Here is a 21121-nt window from a genome sequence, read left to right as displayed (position 1 = left end):
GTCCGAGACACAAGCCTTTGTTATCACTTTTTCTTTTTCTATTCTTAGCTAGTCTTCTGATGAAATCCTTTCTTCTATTATTTTAGTACAGTTTTATCCCATCCCAAGCCCAGGAGGAGCAGTCGGTGGTTGCTCTCCCATGGCCCAGGTGACAATTTTAGGGCTCTGCAGCAAAAGGTTTTGTCCATGATGGGGAGAGGATGGAGCTCTCAGACAGAGGGGAGGAAGCACAGGGAGGGGAGGGGGCTCGCTGGCTGGTAGGACACAGTGGGACATTCTGGGACATTCTGGGACATTCTGGGACATTCTGGGACACAGAACAGGACAGTCAAGGATCCCGAGTCCTTAAAGCCGACACATTCCCAAAAACACCAACCCTGCATCCCCGGGTTATTTGTCATGTGAACCCTGATTCTTAATGGATTGTGCCTTTAAACCATATTTTATGCTTTTGGAAAGCTGACTAATTCCTTATTAGATCCTTTGCCAGGATGCATTTACTCGATTCTGTCCTTAACAAAGCATGAAATAAAACACTCTGTAAAGCGACTCCTTAATGAGCCACTAAACATGCCGCAGTTTGTAAAGGGCAAACGCATTCCAGGGAAGGGGAGAGGGCGGAACGCAGCCGGGCTGGAGCAGGGGAGGGGCAGGCGCAGGGCATCGGGGATCAATAAGGGCTGATTCCACATTATCAGAAAGAGAATTGATTGTGGATTTCAGCTTCTGATTGATCACCACCCCCAAAGCCGAGCTGTGCTCCAGCACCTCCCTGGGCTGCTGGGATCTCCATCCCCATGGAGCTCGGTGCTGCCCCAGAGCCCCCAGAGCCCCCCGATTCCTGCCTGGAGCCCGTTTGGGAAGGAGAACTGAGTGTCCCCATCCTTAAGGAAGGATTGCAGCGGATTTCCATGTTTGCAGGGCCGGAATGGGATTTGGTAAAATCCCTTCCACTGTTCTGAATTCCAACAGCCATCCCACCACCTCCAAGGCCCATGGGGTGATCATGGCCACACAGGAGCCTCCCCAGCTGCCAAAACCCATCCTGCTCTGCACAAGTGATCAATCCAGAGCTGCTGGAAGAGAAATGGTCACCTTGAATGGTTTGGCCTTGATCTAATCTGGAAATAGGAAATAAACACTATTGAGATGCACAAGGGATTTATCTTGTACCCCAATCAGGAGCTCTCCAAGGGCAGTTTGGCACTGGGAAGCCTTCTCCAAACTCATGTGTGAGAAACGCATATTTTATGATTGGCTTTTCACAAATATTAAAAAGAATATTACATGTGTTATGTTAGAAAGTTATGCTGTATTAATTTTCTTAAGCAGTGTATTAAATATAGTTTTAACATAACATAAGGTTATAACATAATGTGAAAATAAAAACTATGCTATGTAAGATACTTTTTTTTAAAGAAAGAACTCACGCCAAGATAACAGCCTCAGGACACCTAAATCTTTCAGAGAAAGAGAATTTTTTGCTCTCTTATCAGAAGTAATGAACTTCTTCCCACCTTGCTCAGCCCTGAAGATTAAGATTAAAAAGAAGTTGACACTGACCAGACAGAATCCTGTGTTTGAATGGAATTTATGCATCATGTATGAGGTGTATGAATATGCAACAGGCTATTGCTTTTAAGGGTTAATCCTCTGTTAACATGGGTCCTTTTTCGGGCTTATTTTGCCCAGAAAAAGGTACCCAGACATCCTATTGTCCCAATCCAAATTGTCCAAATTATTATTACTCTAATTATATTGCTATTTTTATAACCATTTTATCATCATTAAATTTTTTTTTTTTTTTTTTTTTTATAAAGAGATTGGCATTTCTCACACATGGAACCCTCGGCGGTGGCCCTGCAGCCCTCGCTACCCCCGAGGGTGGCACGGGGGGCTCTGTGCCCTGCCCGGCAGCGTGGGCACAGCAGCTGCTCCTGCAGGATGGGCCAGGCAGGGCCAGCACAGTTTGGAGCACAAAGTGACCTTATCAGAGAAGCACAGCTGCTCTCCAGGTCTATTCTGGGCCGTGCCTGGGTGTGTGCAAACCCTGCAGGAAGCTGGGCTCCGGGGAGGGAGGATGTCTCCATCCAGCCTCAGCCCCCACAGTTTATACTTAGCCGAGGAGGAAGCGCCGGTGCCGAGCCTGGGCTGTGTGTGGGAGCTGCCAGAGGGGCACAGCCCCGTCCCAGGGCTGGGCTGGTGGCACCAGGCTCTGGAGAAGCAGCAGGACAGGAGGGGTGGCAGGGAAGAGGCTCCCAGAGCATCTCCTCTCATTCAGACACGGTTGGCAGGGCACCAACACACACCCACCCCAGCAGCAACAGCACAGAGGCACCAAAATCCTCCTCCCCAGCCCCAAAATCTCCTCCCCAGCCCCAAAATCTCCTCCCCAGCCCCAAAGCTGCCTCCCCATGCGAGAGGGTCCCCAGGACCCTCAGCCAGGCCCGTGTCCAGTGGGCAACACGCGGCTGCTGCTCCAGTGGCAGCAGGAGAATCTGCCAAGATCCCTCAGCCAGAGGGGTTTAGAGGAATTAGAGAGCTGCAAATGCCTGATAAAAAGGCTGCTGGAATAATCACAAAGGCCTTGTCTCGCTGCTGTGCTCCCGAAAGAGCCGAAGCAGGAGTAGCCCTATCAGGGCTCCCATTACTAATGCCGATGGTATCGCCCTGAGCACTCGCTCCAGGGAGGGCAGCGGGATTGCTCCAGCTCAGGAATCACTGTCCAGAAGGGTTTAGGATCTGATTGCAGCAGAAATGAATAAAGCTCATCCAGGCACTATTAGTGGTGGCGTTCAGCTCTGCCTGTGTGATGGGCTCAGGTGCATTCAGGGGTGCTGGGCTGGGATAATCCTGCCCAGAGATGCTGCTGGCATCATATCCAAGGCCTCGTGGGGAGCTGGGATTTATCCTGCACTGCCCAGCACCCTCTGCCCACAGGCTGAGCCCCTGGAATTCCCCATTCCCACATGGTTGATGCAGGAGGGTTGGCAGGAGCTGCCATGCCCCTCTGGGGAGGAATGGGATCACTCCTGCTGGGATGAGTTCATCCAGGTCTTGCATAAAGCAGGGAGGTCAAGGCCAGGTCCTGGTGTGTCACAGACACATCTTTTATGAAAAAGCCTTTCCTTAGGATTTTTCCTCCTGAGAAGCTGAGAGGCCTCAGGAACAAAATGTGAACAATGGTTATCTGCTGCTGTGGAATGCAACAGGTGCATCTGGGATTGGGCTCATGTGGTTGTTTCTAATTAATGGCCAATCACAGCCCAGCTGGCTCGGACTCTCTGTCCGAGACACAAGCCTTTGTTATCATTTTTTCTTTTTCTATTCTTAGCTAGTCTTCTGATGAAATCCTTTCTTCTATTCTTTTAGTATAGTTTTAGTGTAATATATATCATAAAATAATAAATCAATCCTTCTGAAACATGGAGTCAGATCCTCATCTCTTCCCTCATCCTCAGACCCCTGTGAACACGGTCACACTGGTGTAATCTTACATCACCAGGGGGCTGGGGGGTGAGAAGGGGCACCCTGGGCACCTTCTGCTCTCCCACCTCTTCCTATGCCAACCTCCAGTGTGTACAACACACATTTCATTGGGTGAGAAGGGACTGCTGAGACAAAGCAGGCTGCGTCCATCAAAACACTCGGCTGTGATCGGTTTGGTTTCAGATTTTAAAAGCTTTTGCCCTTGAATCTTGAAGAGCAGAAAACCCTTAATTGAAACAATCCTTCATTCCCCAAACGTCCCCGCAGGCGGATGCAGCCTCTCCCTCCAAGCAGCGAATCCCAGCTTTTCCTGCAGTTACAGCTCCAGCACATCGAGTTTTTCCAACGGGAAAGAAAAAAAAAAAAAACAAAAAACAAAAAACCAAACCACATTTTCCTCAAGAGCATCCTGCCAGCTCCCCCTCTAAGCAAATAAAAGCGTAGCAACGCCATGTGGGTGAGTCATGCCCGTGGGAGCTCCGGGGAGCGCAGCCCGGCCGGGGCTGCCCGCGGCACCTTGGGAGCCGCTCTGCCGGCAAAGGTGAGACGGGGACGGGAGCGTTAAAAACAGGTTGGAAACCGTCGGGAAATAGCTGATAGATCGCTAAGCACGCGCTGTTAGTTGGGTTATTGTATTGTAAAAAAGGGGGTTTAAAAGGGCAGCTGGCACGATGGTATTTTATGAAAAATCCCATCACCGGGATTTTTTCTCCTGGGAAGCTGGGAAGATTCAGCTTCTCCCTGTTTTGCTGTTTGGAATGTGATTTGGAGAATTGTTTACTCAGAATGTGAATTGTTTTTAATTAATGGCCAATCCCAGTCCAGCTGTGTCAGACTCTCTGGTCAGTCACAGGTTTTTATGATCATTCTTATCTAACCTTCTGATGAATCCTTTCTCTTTCTTTAGTATAGTTTTAACATTAATATAATATAATATAATATAATAATAAATCAGCCTTCTTAGAACTTGGACTCAAATTCTTATCTCTCACCTCATCCTGGGGACCCATTGTTAGGAAAATTAATCCACAAACATCAGAGGTTTATGTCCAAAAAGGACACAGAGGAGTCCTTTGGCTTTATTCCAATAAAGGGAGAGGACATGGGGCATTCCCCTGGGATCTCGCAGATTTTTGGAGGATGCAGCCTCCCTTTTTATCCCAATTTCCTGGCCCATTTCCCTTCTCTCTTTGAGAGGTTCAGACTTCCCAGAGTGCCTGATACCAAAGATTTCCCTCTAATGTGTAACTCTCCGTTTTAATTGTTAATTCTTATGGAATTTAGGGGTTTTTCTTCCCCACTGTTTCTTTCATCTTTCAATGCCCAACTTCATTTATCAGCAAACCTAAAGTTTATTTGTAAAAGCAAATATCCTTTTCCATTCATCAGTCAGTGGAATCCTCCCCATTGTTTCTTTCATCTCCCAGTGCTGGTTTTATCTACCCGCTGACCCACAGCTTGTTTGTAAAGACAAATCCACTCTTCCTCTCACCATCAACACCACTACAGGTAGTTATAAGAAACAGGGAACTCAACTGTACCATAACACTCAGTAAAGTGCACCACGAGCCAGCCTGGACAGAGCTGTAATGGGCCAACCAGGGCCTAAAACCTTCATGCAAATGAAGGATCCAAAAAGAAACCAATCCAAAGGGACAAAAAACAGGATAAAAAGGGGCTTCTGAGCCGCTGAATCTGTGAATCAAGAAGCCCCAGCACTGCAGCATCCTCGATGGGAACGCTCCTGCTCGGGCCCCCTTGCTTTAGGCCTTTCTTTTTATAATAAATGCTGAAATCACTTTAGTACCAGGAGCCTGCTCTCATTTTTAGCAGGAGGGCTGTGGATGGATTGCAGCTGAACATTGCCCTTGCTGTTGGAGGAAACAGAGAGCTGCTCTCCTCTCTGGCACGAGGATGAAGGAGAGGTGCCTGTCCCAGTGCAGGTGACAGCCTGGAAATGCTGGGAGCCCCCAGACTCCAATGGGAAAACCCGGACTGTTCCATGGAGTAATTAATGGGAGATAATCCAGAAGGAAAAAGAGATGCCCAGGTTTTGCTCAGGAAGACAGTGCAGCAGAGGCCAAGAAAGTTTGGAGCTGCTTTCCTCCCATCCCAGGGGACACCTGGCTGTCCCTCCTGGGCTGTCCCTTCGTGCCACGTCCTCTGCAGGGCAGGTGTGACCAACACCTCCTTGATTTGCTGCTGCTCTGGACTCAGGCTGGGATGCAGCTGGGATTCCTGGGGCAGAAAGAGGTCAGGACGCTTTTCTTTCTATTCCCATTAATTTCCCAATGCCACAGAGACTCCTCAGGCCCTGGGGAGTTGTGGATCTGCTTTAAAATGCTGTTAAATTGCCCATGTGCAGGGGTTTATTTATGCTCACAGGACTGTGGTCTGAATATTTCATTTTAAAATTTACATCTGTGTCACTCGAGATGCTCAAATAAGGTTGCCATGGAAACCCCTCATTACTGGGTGAGTGAGGATGCTGGCAGTGGTGCCCAGCCCGAGGAGCTGTGGCCAGGAAGGACCAGGCTCTGCTCCCACTGCCCACCCAGCTCCTGCTCCCAGCAGCAAACCCATCTCTGCTGGGCAGGACAGAGAGGAGAGAATCATGGAATCGCCGAATCCTGGGATGGTTTGAGCTGGAAGGGACCTCAAACATCGCTTCATCCACCCCCTGTGCCATGGCAGGGATGCCAACCATGAAACTGAGTCGCTCCAAGCCCTGTCCAGCCTGGCCCTGGGCACTTCCAGGGATGTGAGGGAGGATTTTCACCAGCTCCAGCTGCCCTGAGGGGATCAGGGACCTGCTGTGCTGGCAGGGGACACAGAGCTGGGACATGGTCTGCGGGACACCAGACACCCACACCCACACTTGGTCCCCAGCCCTGGGGTGAGACAGGGGAAAAGGGTCCTGGTCCAGGTGGGAGCAGAGGGTTTGGGCTCCACATGGGGACTGCTGCAGCTGGGGGCAATATTCCAACAGCAAAACCCTCCTGGAAAGCTGCTTTAGTGGCAAGTCCATCCTGTTTGTGCCTGACTGGAGAATCCACGCTGCCTGTGCCTGGCTGGCTGGGCTGGGGAGCAAGGACACCACAAGGAATTGGGGAATTAAACTCACAGACCTCTCCCCCTTCTGCCAGTGCTCCTGAGGAGCTGTAACTGCTCCAAGGATCCTCACAGCCCTGACAGATGCTGGGAAATCACACACTCCTCCGAGCTAGGAGGAAAATGGATTTTCCTCTCCACTGCTGCTCCATGGAGCTGGAATCAATGAGACTTTGGCTCCCAGGTGTCTGTTCTGGCCATGCCAGCTCCACACCTGTAGCTTTGGGGCATGTGATGGTGTTCACAGAGGTCTTAGGATGAGGGAAGAGATGAGAATGTTGACTCCATGTTTCAGAAGGATTGATTTATTATTTTATGATGTATATTACATTAAAACTATACTAAAAGAATAGAAGAAAGGATTTCATCAGAAGGCTGGCTAAGAATAGAAAAAGGAAGAATGATAACAAAGGCTTGTGTTATCACAACTCGGACTCTCTGTCCAAGCCAGCTGGACTGTGATTGGCTATTAATTAGAAACAACCAACATGGGCCAATCCCAGATGCACCTGTTGTATTCCACAGCAGCAGATAACCATTGTTTACATTTTGTTCCTGAGGCCTCTCAGCTTCTCAGGAGGCAAAAATCCTAAGGAAAGGATTTTTCATAAAAGATGTGTCTGTGACAGGGGCACCTGCCCGTGGTGCCCTGGCTCCACAGACCCTGTGTGTCCCCAGCCCTGGCACCTTTCACTGCAGCATCTCCCCCAGCATGGCCCAAATCCCCAGGGATGAGCCCAGCTCAGCTGGGAATTGCCCAGCTCCTTCCCGAGGGAATGTGGGAGGAGCAGCAGCAGAGGAAGAGGAATTGAAGAGGTTCTCCAACTATGCAGGAATCAGGAGATTTGCAGCATCTCTGTCCCACTGTGTCCTCACGGGGGCAGGAATTATCCTGATATTCCTGACCAGTAGGGAGCAGGGCAGCAAAGCCATTAGGAAGGGAGGAACTTTGATGCAGGTGATAATTTGGGTTTATCACAGGTTTTTATGATGCCAAGTGTAAGAAAGGCACATCTGCAGACAGACCCAGCTGAAAGGAATTAGCAGGCTGGGTTCAAGGGGGAATTCATTTTTCTGGGAATTCATTGGGAAAGAACTTTAAAGATCATCCAGTCCCACCCCTGGCCTGGGCAGGGGCACCTTCCACTGTCCCAGGTGGCTCCAAGCTCCTTCCAACCTGGCCTGGGACATTTCCAGGAATCCAGGGGCAGCCAGAGGGATGAAGGAGCAGAAGAAGAGCCCTCCTGTGCCTCTCCTAGGATCCCCAGCTGGAACGTTCACTCCTCAGGGCCCACCTGGGGAGAGGAAATCGAGTGTTTTGGCAGCTTTTCAGGCTCAAAATTGAAGAGGGGGAAGAGAAGCTCCTTCTTCCTTCACCAATCATCCAGCCCAGCCGTCTACATCAGGGCATAAAATTAAATGGGTTCCTAAAGAGAGAGTATATTTAGCTACAAAACCCCGTTCTAGTCAGCTCTCTGCAGCTAAAATAATTAATCTCCCATCACTGTTAAGATGCAGCGGAGCAGATCTGGAGAAGTGAGTGCTGGGATTAACTCTTTGGGAGCAGGTCAGCCCTGGGAGAGCAGCTCCTGCTGCCATGCCAGGGGAAATCCTGGGGGTCCTGCCTGCCTGGCTCTCCTCAGCTCTGCCCCCTGTTATTGTATTTGCAGGGATCCCCGTGGCAGGGGAAGGAATGATGAATCTGACTTCATGGTCCCAGAAAGATAATTTATTATTTTATGATGCTATATTATATTGTAATAAAGAATACTATACTATACTATACTAAAGAATACAGTAAGGATACTTACAGAATGCTAAAAAGATAATAATGAAAATTATTATCTTTTGGGAAATCACACACTCCAGAGTCCTGACACTGATTGGCCAATGAGTGAAACCAACTCACACCAGAAACAATCACCTGTGGGTAAACAATCTCAAACACATTCCACATAAGCAAAACACAGGAGAAGCAAATGAGATAAGAATTGTTTCCCTTTTCTCTGAGGCCTCTCAGCTTCCCAGGAGAACAATCCTGAGGAAAGGGATTTTTCCAGAGACCGTGAATGCCAAGGGCTTGGCAGGGCTGCTGTGCCCTGGCACTGCCCCTGGGGTGATGGAGGGGACCCAGGAGGGATGCAGGAGCCCTGGCAGGGATGCAGCAGTGGGTTCAGCCAAACTCCCTGCTCCTGGGGGCACTGGGAAGCACTTTCTGGGCACACAGCCCTGAAACATCTGCAGAGACAAAGTTTAGCCTGGTTACAATCACTGACTGTTCCTGTGTCTGGCCACAACACATCCCCACTCCCAGGCAGTCACATCCATGGAATATGTGACAATTCCCAACCTCTCCTGCTGTCCCAGCTGTCTGCAGAGCTGGGTTGGATTGGATTTGCACTCCAGCACTGGAAATGCAAGGTGACAACGTGACATTCCAGGTGACAATGTGACATTCCAGGTGACAATGTGACATTGGAGGTGCAGGTGAGCAGGGGCCAGGGCAGGCACTGGGTTTGGTGTGTCCCAGCTTGCAGGGGGAATCTTAGTTCCAGGCAATGATGTTCTTTGCATTTTCTCCCTTCAGATTCACATTTGCTCACCTGTGTCTGGCCACAACACATCCCCACTCCCGGGCAGTCACATCCATGGAATATGTGACTATTCCCAACCTCCCCTGCTGTCCCAGCTGTCTGCAGAGCTGGGTTGGATTGGATTTGCACTCCAGCACTGGAAATAAGAGGTGACAACGTGACATTCCAGGTGACAATGTGACATTGGAGGTGCAGGTGAGCAGAGCAGCATCACAGCCCGGCTCTCCCTGCCTGGGGCAGCTGCAGGATTCAGCTCCTGCCTGAGCTCCCCCTGCAGCAGCTGGGGGAGAGCTGAGCTGCCTCTGCTAAATCTGTTTGGCAGCTCTTTATATTTCTTTCACAGGATGTAACAGGAATCACAGCGTGGCTCCAGTCCAGACTCTGAGAGAGGAGCAGGGACTGGCAGCACCTCAGGGCTGTCACTTGTCCCCCGTGCTGCCCATGGCTGCTCTCCTCTGTGGGTTTATCCAGAGATACCCCAAAAGATTTTTTTTTCTTTTTTTTTTTTGAGTGCCCTAAAAGCTGCCCTGGGGCATCTCAAGGTAAGATTTGAAGCCCATCAGGTCCTGGCCACTTTGCCAAGGTGCAGAGGTGCCTCAGAGCAGCGAGGGTGGCACAGGTGACATCTGGCACAGGGCACACAGGGAGTTTTCTGCTCTCCCCAGGAACTCCTCTGGGCTGTTCCCAGCTGCTGGGATCACACGGAGGCAGCAGAGCTGGAGCTGCTCAGGATGAGGGAATGGAGCAGCCTGAGGGTTCCCCAGGCTGTGCCTCACCCCCTGCACCTCCCTGCCCATGTGCTGGGCCCCTTCATCCCTCCTGGGGACCAAGAGGGGTCAGGACAGGCACTGGGATCAGTGAGTCCCAGCTTGCAGGGGGAATCTCCTTCCTTGATTTTCTTTGCATTTTCTCCCTTCAGATTTCCCATTTGCTCACTGCTGATTGTGTGATGTCAGTCACTCCCTTTCTTATTACTGCATTTTCTAGGTGTTCTAGAAGATTTTCAGTGTTTTCATGTTCCCTCTGGGCTGGCTCCTGAAGGATCAGGGATGAGGCCACAACCTGGTTTGCTGCTGTGACACCCCATCCACTTTCTGTGATCCCAGCCTCAAGGAGCTTAATTAGTTTGTGGTCTGCTCGGTCATTATTTGGGGTGAACTCTGACAAATCAACCTCTTTTTGTGGAATTACTGCAAGAATCCCTTTTTCTGCAATCCCTTCTGCTGCTTTATCAGCAAAGCCATTTCCCAATTTTCCCTTTTTGGCCACGTAGGAACCATGCGGGACCTGGGGCTGCCTGGTGCCCTTGAAAGGACCCTGCTGCCTGCTCTGAAACGCTGCAGCTCCGGTGCCTAATGACTCCTGACAGCTGGGGAGGGGCCCTGCTGCTGGCAATGGGGAAGGCAGGGCCAGGGAGGGTTACTGATGCCTCTGCCTATCACAGTTATTGGGCTCCATCGATCACCGGGGCTGGCAGGAACTGGGGCACAGCCCAGCATCCCCCATTCCTGTTTCTGCTGCCAACCCCACGGGCCCTGGCACAGCTCAGAACTGCCCAGGATGGGGCACACTGGGCTCCCAAATGCTCCTCCACGGCCTGGAGTGGTGCCAGATGTGATCAGAGAGCTGCAGAATCCAGAATGGTTTGGGTTGGATGGATCCTAAATCCATCCAGCTCCTCCCCTTGCACCTTGCACAGACCAGGCTGCTCCGAGCCCCATCCAGGCTGTCACCCCCTCCTTTCCTTGGTTTTTCCTTCTAAAAAAGCAACATCCTGCATTTCATTGCTGGATCCTTTTTAAGTCAGGCCAGTCTGGGGGGTGGCAGCAGAGCAGCTCCTCTGGCACATCCTCCCAGCAGCTCCAAGTGGGAACTGCAACCCCCAGCACATCCAGCCCTCAGATGTGCCCTGCACTGGCTCACTGCTTCAGAAACAAACCCCTTTCCAGACAAAACATGGCTCAAATTCCATTTTTAACTGTTTAAAATTGTTCTCACTCAAACCAGAGCTGTTCTGGGGGCAGAGCAGCACTTTGGGGCTGGCACAGGCTTTGCCCCCTCCCTGTCCCAGACCCTGAGCCCATCCCTGGGCTGCTGCTGGTGCTGGTCAGCCCTCCCCTCATTCCCAGTGACACTGGTTTTTATAGAATTAATTGTCAGCTGTATCAGCCATCAGTGATTTGTGTTTTAAAGATGGTCTGGCAGAACTAATTCCATCACTGCACGATGCTGTGCTGGATGATGATAACCCATGTACAGCTTCTCCCACAGAGCCCCATGACGAGCTGCTGCACTTTATTTTAATTAATACAGATAGCAAATGTGTTTTCATTAGCCATCAGAATGTCAGGAGAGAAGCAGGGTCCTGCTGCATGGTGAGGAGCAGCTTTGGTCCTGGGTGCAGTGCTCAGCCCTGCTGGGTCTGCTGCTCCAGACACCTTTACATGCATCTGCACCCCTCCTCATCCTCCTGCATCCCTCCTCATCCATCTGCATCCCTCTGCATCCTTCTCCATCCCTCCTCATCCTCCTGCATCCCTCTGCATCCCTCTTCATCCATCTGCATCCCTCCTCATCCTCCTGCATCCCTCTGCATCCTTCTCCATCCCTCCTCATCCATCTGCGTCCCTCCTCATCCTCCTGCATCCCTACACATCCTCCTGCATCCCTCCACATCCATCTGCATCCCTCCTCATCCCTCCTCATCCATCTGCATCCCTACACATCCTCCTGCATCCCTCTGCATCCTTCTCCATCCCTCCTCATCCTCCTGCATCCTTCCACATCTTCCTGCATCCCTCCTCATCCTCCTCCATCCCTTCTAATCCTCCTGCATCCATCTTCATCCATCTGCATTCCTCCTTGTCCTCCTGCATCCCTCCTCATCCTCCTCCATCTTTCTTCATCCATCTGCACCCCTCCTCATCCTCCTGCACCCCTCCTCATCCTCCTGCATCCTTCCTCCTCCATGTGCTCCCACCCAGGCACAGTGCAGAGTTTCCTCCCGGTCCAATATGGGTGGCACCATCAACCCTTGAAAACCAGGGTTTTTTGGGGGGGGGGGGATTCAAAGCTGATTTAGCCCTGCTGCTCCATCTCCCATCCAAAGCTCTCCTCCCTCTCCAGCACAGGAGGACACACAATTATCAGGCACGTTCATAATTTCTCAGATTCAGAACAATTAAGCTGGCTCCCTGGCACTTCTGATGAAAGCAGCTCCTTGTTCCCCGGGGAAGGAACAGCCTTCCTTGACCTCTGCTCCATTATTCTGTTTGATTGATCTGAATTCCATCAGAAAGGATAATGACAGGCTGTGCTGGGGGACGAAGGAGCACTGGGAACAGAGAGGACAATGCTTTGCCGAGGGCTGCTGTGCCCAGCTGATGATTCTGATGGGCTGTGGGACACCCAGACCCCTCTCTGTGCCCACTGCAGCACCCACAAAATCCCTGGGTTCCCCAAAACTGAGGAATAGAAGGCTGACAGGATATCATCAACAAGCAAAGAGGACTTGGTGACTGATCTGCAGGGAATGTCCCTCCTGTGTCACCTTCCCCTGTGCCCATGGGGCATTGCTGCCACCACCTTCACCCTGGGAACAGCTCCAAGGATGCTGATTGAAAGGCATCTCCCTTGTAAGGCATTGTCACCATCCTCTACCCCCCAAAACTCCCTAAACATCAACATCAGAAAGCCATGGAAGGGATGGGCTGGCTGATCCTGAAGCACAGCTGGGCTGAGTTACGAATCTCACCCCTGGAGGGTGGTTTGTACCCCCAGCTCTGCCTCAGGGGAGAGGCTGGACCTGCTGCAGAGCACTCATGGGCAGCTCTTTGCTCTCCTGCCGCTGCTGGCTGGGCAGATTTCCTCCAGATGTTATTTCTGACCCAGCCTGGTGATGGGGAAATGTGGTGAGGAAGGACCTGGCTCTTCTCCCCAGCAGGTAATGAATTGGCCAATTATAGAAACGCTTGTGCCACCCGCCTGGGACGAGGGGTTTGTCACTGCTGCCATTGTTTATGCTCCTGGAGGGTAATCATAATTTTTAATGTCCTTTTGATAGCAGTGTAGTGTGATTAAAACAGGCACATCTGAGACATAAATCTGGGTTTAAGCACTGCCTTTTTGACACACGATGCTGAGCACTCAGGGATGGGGCTGAAGGGTTCCTGGGCTGTGCCACCAAACCATGGTCACATCCTGCCCTGGGTGCTGGGCAGGAGCCCTGAAGGGCAGCAGAGCCAGGGGCAGCAGCTGGATGGAGGCAGGAGGCCCCAGGCTGGGGCTGTTGGCTCTGGATAAACACAACACCCGATTTCCTATGAGGAGCAAGAGGTCAACATAAACCTGTAACATGGATTTTCCATGAGAGAAAGCTCTGGGTTGTAGCTGGGGAACTGAGGAAGGAATTTTCACAGCTGACTCCCTGTTTGAGGTGAGTGGCTCTGGGCAGGCTCCTGCCCCTGCTGCTCGCTCAGGTTTCTGGTTTGGAGCAGAGATGTAGCACTGTATAATTTAAGAAAGATTTTGCTCCTGAGGCTGGTTGGGTGCATGTGGAGTGGAAATGTGGAGAAATCCAGCCCGCCCCCATGGAAGCTTGAGCGGATACCTGAGCCACTGAAGGAGATGATGAATGTGTGACTCAGTTCAGGTTGTGCCCTTGTGGGACAATGTGCCCATGGGGACAATGAGTCACAGTCCCTGTGGGTGCAGGGCTGGAGCCCCTCTGCCATGGAGTCAGGATGGGGGAGATGGGAATGCTCACCTGGAGAGGAGAAGGCTCCAGGGAGAGCTCAGAGCCCCTTTCAGTGCCTAAAGGGGCTCCAGGAGAGCTGGAGAGGGACTGGGGACAAGACATAGAGTGACAGGACAGAGGGAATGGTTTCCCACTGCCAGAGGGCAGGGATGGATGGGATATTGGGAAGAATTCTTCCCTGTGAGGGTGGTGAGGCCCTGGCAGAGGTTGGCTAAAGAAGCTGTGACTGTCCCATCCCTGGAAGTGCCCAAGATCAGGTTGGACAGGGCTTGGAGCCACCTGGGATAGTGAAAGGTGTGGAATGAAAGGAGCCCATGGCAGGGGGTGGAGTGGATGGGTTTTGGGATCCTTTCCAACCCAAACCATTCCATGATTCCATGCTGAGCTCTAGCAGAGCTGCCCAGGATACATGGGATGGGTCCAAGGGGGACCAGAACCCGGTGATGCTGGGAGACAACTGCAGGGAGGGCCCTTCCCCTTCCCCTTCCCCTTCCCCTTCCTCTTCCCCTTCCCCTTCCCCTTCCCCACTGGCTGCAGATGGAGGAACAGAACCACCTTCGAATTCAGACCTTGCCAAAGACATTTTGCAGCGGAAAAAATGAAAATCCCTTCCCCTGGGGAGCAGCAAGGACTCTTGCTTTGCTGCACCCTTCCCTCCCTACCTTTCCTAATGAATTCCAAGAAAGCCTCAATGCATTCCTAAATGGGAACACAGCCTGTGTCCTTCACAGCCATCTCCACAACAAAGCCATCTCTGCCGCTGGCAGCCACGGGAGCTGGAAACAAAAGCTGAAAAGGAGCCTTTCTACTTGCGATTAGAAAGCTTGAGAAGTTTGGCTTTTACTGCTTATTGCCTCACTGATTTCATCTCCGCGGCAGCTCGGAGCCCCTCGGGGGACAGCAGAGCATCCCCATCCTGCTGGGGGATGCAGGAATTGGGGGTTTCTGTGCCTTTAGGGTGCTGTGCTGGGTTTGGACACGGTTTGTGCTCGGTCCCTAAGGAAGGAGCAGCACCAGCAGGTGCCAGGGCTCGGCTTCCTCTGGAAGGGAGCGCAGCACCAGCAGCATCCCCCTGTGCCTGAGCACATCCCTGACCCCTGCGCCCAAACAGCCCCAAAAGTGCCAGTTCTTGTCCCAAATCCATCCCCCAGCCACATCCACCCCTTGGGGATGCACATCCCCCCCCAGGACACGCAGCCTTCCGGGGCTTCTCCAGCAGGGAGGGGTGCAGAGGAACGAAATGAAATTATTATTTTTCTTTTTTTTTTTTTTTTTCTCTCTAAAAAGGACTAGATGAGGAAGAGCAATTATCGGGGAGATTTTCTTCGGGGGAAATTCTGGCACAAAGACAAACTGCAATATCTCAGCGCAGGCTGGGCGCTGAGTCTTGGATAAAAATAAAGCAGGAGGCGGCAGCACCTTCCCGATGACATTAACTCCATTCATCTCCCGCTGCCGCCGCCGCCAGCGTGCTCAGGCATTAGGAGTTACGTTTTCCTCCACTATTTCTCAAATATATTTATGCTGGGAGATGTTTGTGGAGGTACATCCTGTGCCTGGGGCAGAGGATTAATTCCAAACTGTCACCTCGCTTTTTGATGGGTTTGTAAATTCTGTTCTGTTGATTTGCACTCGCAGTAAATTGATAAAATCCTCTTTCCGAAAAAAACCTAATTCTCCATTTAGGGCTCACCAGGGTTTTAGACCTCATTGGCTCACATATTTATGTAAATATAGTGTCCAGCAGCAATTTAAAAACTGCTGCGTGGATAATGGGGATGGATAAGGAGTGAAGGGAGACACATTGGCTGGTGTGGGCTGTGTGCCCTGGAAAAGAGCCTTTCCTTGCCTTGGGGCTCCAGATTTTGGGGTGGCTTTGCTGTGGGTCGCTGCTTTAGGCAGCCTTGCTCCAGAATCTGGTCCCTGCACCAGAACAAATTAACCCTGACGATGCTGGGAATAATCTGAGCTCTCCAAGGATGGCATTGGATGTGTCCAAGAGGACTTTGCCAAGAAAAAAGGAGTTTGCTGCTTCTCCTGCAGTGGGCAGGGATGTGCTGGGAGCACTGGGAGCTCTTAGGGGTCATGCCAGGGTGGTCTGTCAGTTTAGGGACTTGGTATCTTTGCAAATGGAAGTTCAGGACTGTCAGGAAAAGCCTGTTTGTTTTTTTCTTTACTGAAATTGCATTTAAATCAGCATCAGGAGATGCAAGCCCCGTTCCTGTGCAGCCCCATCATCATGGAAGAGATGCAGGGTGGCAGAGGGGACATCAGCAGCGATGTCCTCAGCACTGTCCCCCAGCCACCACTCTACCCGAGATGAAGCATCTCATCCACAAAATGTTGCCATGCTCCATTAATCCACCCAAAAACGTCAGATGGAGATTCTCTCTTGAATTTTAAATATTTCCAGCCGTTCTGACTGGCTCTGAGGCTGCCCCGAAATGACCGCCTTCCAGAACATTCCCTCACTCCCCCGTGCTGTCCCTGAGCCCGCTCCCTCCTCCCTGCTGTCCCCCATCCCCCCGTGGCAGGGCCAGCTCTTCCCTCGCCCTTGGGCTGCAGAACATCCCCGAGTGACCCCTGGGGACCCCGTTTGGTGTGGTGCCCACCCTCCCTGGGGTGCTCCTGGCCCCTCAGCTGCTGCTTCTGGCACATCCCAGCCCAGTGTGCAAGACAGAGAGATGGGGCCGAGTGTGAGGATCCTCCTTGCCGAGCAGATGACGCCGCTCTGGGATCCATCCCACTGCTATCCCTTCTGTCGCGCTCGAGTTTTTTGGATGCCTTTGCATTTGGCACCAAATCTCCTTCCTAGACTAAAGCTTTGCACTTGGAATGGTGCCTTGGGAGCCGGGCTGAGTGGCCAGGCTGCTCATCCCATCCCTCTGCACCACCAGAAGCTTGCGTTGAGCTTCCATGAAGGCTCCTTGCACCTTCCTGCTGCAGCCATCTGTCCTGGGGTGCCAATGCCTTGTTCTCACCCCCATGGAGCAGGCAAGGAGCCAGGCTCCTGCCCAGCCTCCTGGGCTCCCTGGGCGTTGAAAATTTACTGCAGTCCATGGGCTTCTGGGGCCAGGAAAAGGGAGAAAGTTCTGGACAAATCCGTGCTTGCCCCTGCTGGAGGCAGAGCTGGGAATCCAGAGCCTCCTCTCTGTGCATCAGGAGAGCTCCAGGCTCAGCCAGTGCTCAGGGCTGGTCAGCTGCTGCTTTGGCCTCTTCCCAGAGAAAGGAAAAGGAGGAAAAAGGAATAAAAGAGATGTCTGAGTCGGGGCTGTGCCCTGGGAGCGGGGCCAGCTGCAGCTGCACCACTGGTGGGAGCTCCAGCAAGCAAAAAGATGGAAGAGAGGGGAAATCATCTCCTCAGCACCCTGGGAACACAATCCTCCCCTGACTGGGGACAGCCATGAGCCACCACGGGACAGAGCACTGCAGCACAGGGTCCCCAGCCCAGGGGGCTGGATCCAGGTGCCCCTGCTCACTCCCCTGGGCTGGATCCCTGATTTGGAGCCCAGTGCAGTGTGACACTCGCTCCCTGCAGCACCCTTCGAAGGGCTCCTCGTTATCCCACAGCACTGACACCCAACAGTGGCACCGGGGCAGGAGGGGTGACTCCTCCACAGTGCCAGAGGAATGCTCCCCACCGGCCACAGCCTCCACTTCTACAGCTCCTGGCAGATCCTCCCTGACACCCCCTGGTTTTTGGGGGGTCCTGGGGCTGTCCCAGGTCACATGCACTGATTGTGGCTGCTCGAGAATCCCCTAAACTCAGAGACCAGGGGTGGAGCTCCAAGGCAGAGATAACCAACACTTGCACTTGGTTCTGAGCCAGTGCCAGGGCTCTGCAGGGCACCCACAGCACGTCCCTCTCTGGGATGGAAGATGAGCCTGCCCTGCTCCCAGCTTTGCCCTTCAGTCCCAGATGCCTGTTGGCTCTTCCAGCAAACCCAGCTCATGGTTCTCCTCTGATTCTGGAAATCCTTATGGATGAAATTCAAGATGCAACACAGCTGAGCAGCAGAGGTTCATTTGTGTCCCCTTTTTGTCTTCCCAGCAGCACAGCTGACCCTGTGGATGTGCTGGGTTGACACTGGATGGATCCTGGGTGCCCACCAGAGAGACATTCCTCCATGAACTTCCCACCCTGAGTCCTTCCCACAGGCTGCAGTCCTCCATGAACTTCTCCAGTGTGGGTCCTTCCCACAGGGTCAGTCCTTCAGGAACAGGATGCTCCAGCCTGGATCTCTTCCACAGGATCATGAGTCCTGCCAGCAAACACGCTCCAGTGTGGGTTCCTCTCTGCATGGACACACAAATCCTGCCAGGATCCTGCTCCAGTGTGGGTTCCTCTCTGCATGGACACACAAATCCTGCCAGGATCCTGCTCCAGTGTGGGTTCCTTCTGCATGGACACACAAATCCTGCCAGGATCCTGCTTCAGTGTGGGTTCCCCTCTGCATGGACACACAAATCCTGCCAGGATCCTGCTCCAGTGTGGGTTCCTCTCTGCATGGACACACAAATCCTGCCAGGATCCTGCTCCAGCACGGGCTCCTCCACACGGCAGGTGGAGCTCAGCTTCCCTGTGGATCCCCATGGGCTGCAGGGGCACAGCTGCCTCACCCTGGGCTGCACCACGGGCACCTGCAGCACCTCCTCCTCCTTCACTGACCTTGGTGTCTGCAGGGCTGCTCCTCTGGCAGGTTCTCCCTCCTCTCTCTGGCTGCATTGAGCAGGTATTTTTATCCATGGGTAGAGCAGGATGTGGATGGAGCAGGATGTGGATAGAGCGGGGCCGGCCCCGTGGGACAGAGCGAGAACATCCTTAACAACTTGTCGGTTAACAAGCTGTGAAAGGAGACAGACAGCCAGGAGCTGGCAGGAATGAAGGACACCTTCCCCCCCTGAGCACCTCGGCAGGAAGGGCTCCTGCTGCAGAGCCCTTCTCCTTCCCTGGCTCCTGCAGGCTGAGCTCCCTGCCACTGCAGGGACGGCAGCTGAGGCACCTGCACCAGGCAGAGCTGCTCCCTGCATCCCATCAATCCAGCAGCACTCACTCGTGCAGCAGCAGGAAAAGCCATCTCGTGGAGCAGCTCCTTTTGGGAAGGGCTCTGGGAAGATGTGGAGCACAGCTCTGAGCAGCAGCTGAAGGGCAGCAGCCTGAGCCAGAGTGGTGCCAAGCCTTCTCTCACCCCACCAGCCTTCCTCACTCTGCCTTTGCCCCCTGCTTTGGGGTGCACCAGCTGGGGGTGCCAGCCCCTTCCCCACTGCCAGGGCCTGGCTCCAGCTGCACCCGAGGTTTCTGCTGGCAGAATTGGCTTTGGCCCCACATTCTGCCTTGCCAGAAGGGGCCTGCCCAGGTTCTTCCCTTGGTCCCCAGTGTGGCTCATCCTGGTGCTCACCCTGCTGAATCCCTGACAAGGGCAGAGGGCTGGGTGCTGTTGGGGTGCTGATGACAGGGACCAGAGCAGGGACAGGCACATCCCCACCTCACAGAGCACCCTGGCAAGCCAAGTGGTTAAAGACACACAGCTCTCACCACCACATCCAGCAATTTCATAGCCCTGACAAGAGCGTAAATCCATCCTGATGGACTGGAAAATTGGAAAGCCGGTGCTCACGCCGTGTTTCCTACAGACATCTCCGAGCTCCTGAAAGATGCACTCGGTGGCAGCCCCAGCTCCAGCCGTGTCGCTCACGTCATGCTAATTAAAATAGAGCCTGTGTTTTGTAACAGGATTTCCTTGGAGCCTATTTTACTGCTCAGTAACCACTTTCAAATATTTGAGAAATAAAATCGCATCAAGTAAATAACTTTCGGATTGCTCACAGAAGGTTACTCTGGTGTGGGTTCTTTTTGTTCCCAAAGCCCACTGGAAGCAGCTGCGCTCATCGCAGTGACAGAGGATGGAAAATACACAGATTTCTGAGGCTGCTTGTAGTCTACATCAAAAACTGTGTGTTATTTAATCAGACAAAGCCTATTTCATTAAAAAAAAACACAACTGTCTGTACAAAATGGGATAACAAAGCACCCCAGCACTCGGCACTGACCTGGAATACCCAGGGAACATCCCTGCCTGCTGGCAGGATGGGCCACGCTCACACCAGCCCGTTTTGATGCCCACATTGCCTTTCCAGAAATGCCCTGGCACTCCTCTGCCTCATCCATCACTTATTACCCATTAACTTCCGAACCCAGCACCACCTGACTTGCAAGGGATGGATCACACACTTCCCTTTTCCCATGGTTTGCTATTCCAAGATCTCTGCTGCTGTTCTGGATGCCAAGGGAGCACATTCAGCTGACTCGGCGCAGCCTGGCTCCTCAGCCCTAAATCCTGCTCCCAGATTCCTCAGTGAAGGAGAAGTTAAAAATGTACAGAAGGAAATGTCTGTGACACTGTGACATCCACAAAGCTGCGCTTGAAATGGCATCTTTGTATATTCATAACGGCAAAAAATACCGGAGAAGCAGAGGGCTGAGAGAGACTAATTTCATTTACTCCTGATCCAGGCTCTCCTCGTCCTTTGTGCCAAGGAGGAGAGAAGGGAGAGGAGCCATTTGCCATGGCCTTTGATAGCTCTCCATCAGACAATCCCCATCGCTGTTATCTGTGCTGGCAGCCTGGCTCTGTGCTGTTATCTCGTTGCCCGGGGTGCTGCCGCGAGAGCTCACCGCGCACTTGTTGCAGCCCTCGCCGAGTTCACGCTCGGTTTTCCTTCCTGCTGGACACACCTGATCCTCTGGAAACACCCCCCCATGGTGCTGTGCTCACCACAGAGCCAGTGGCATCTCTGTCCTTGCTCCTGGGCTGTGACAGCCACCCCAGGAGTGTCCCCATGCCTCGAAGAAGAGAAGAGAGGGTGCAGATTTTGGGGGTGTGGGGGAGCCTGAAGTTCAGCACCCCCAGCTGCATTTCTGCTCCCAGCACTGCAGCCTCAGGCTGGTCTCATCACAGCCTGTATTGGACACCCCAAATATATTTAGAAACCAAAATATTTATATTTTGGATCTCCCAGGGGTTCAGCCGTGCCCCTGCCATCCCCAGTGCCTGCAAGGGCAGCGCTGCCCTGTCTGCTCTCAGCTGCCCACAAACCCCCTGCATCATCCCAGGGTACAAATAGTTTCCCCACTGCATCATTCCAGGGTACAAATAGATGCCCCTGTGGG

General features: G+C 52.6%; 1 protein-coding gene and 1 long non-coding RNA gene across 3 annotated transcripts in view; one reads left to right on the top strand and one right to left on the bottom strand.

Moving 5' to 3' along the window:
* The window catches only part of SEZ6L (seizure related 6 homolog like), a 42354-nt gene that overhangs the window by 18757 nt on the left and 2476 nt on the right, over window positions 1-21121 (bottom strand). The gene's annotated exons all lie outside the window — the stretch shown is intronic.
* LOC129128482 (uncharacterized) lies at window positions 8778-18626 on the top strand. Its single transcript, XR_008535289.2, has 3 exons — window positions 8778-9087; window positions 9188-9389; window positions 18002-18626. It is a non-coding gene; the product is annotated as an uncharacterized LOC129128482 (long non-coding RNA).

This window comes from Agelaius phoeniceus, chromosome 18 (assembly GCF_051311805.1).
Source record: "Agelaius phoeniceus isolate bAgePho1 chromosome 18, bAgePho1.hap1, whole genome shotgun sequence".
NCBI classification, from domain to species: Eukaryota; Metazoa; Chordata; class Aves; order Passeriformes; family Icteridae; genus Agelaius; species Agelaius phoeniceus.
The sequence above is the reverse complement of the archived record's forward strand: the minus strand, read 5'-3'. Positions and strand labels throughout refer to the sequence as shown.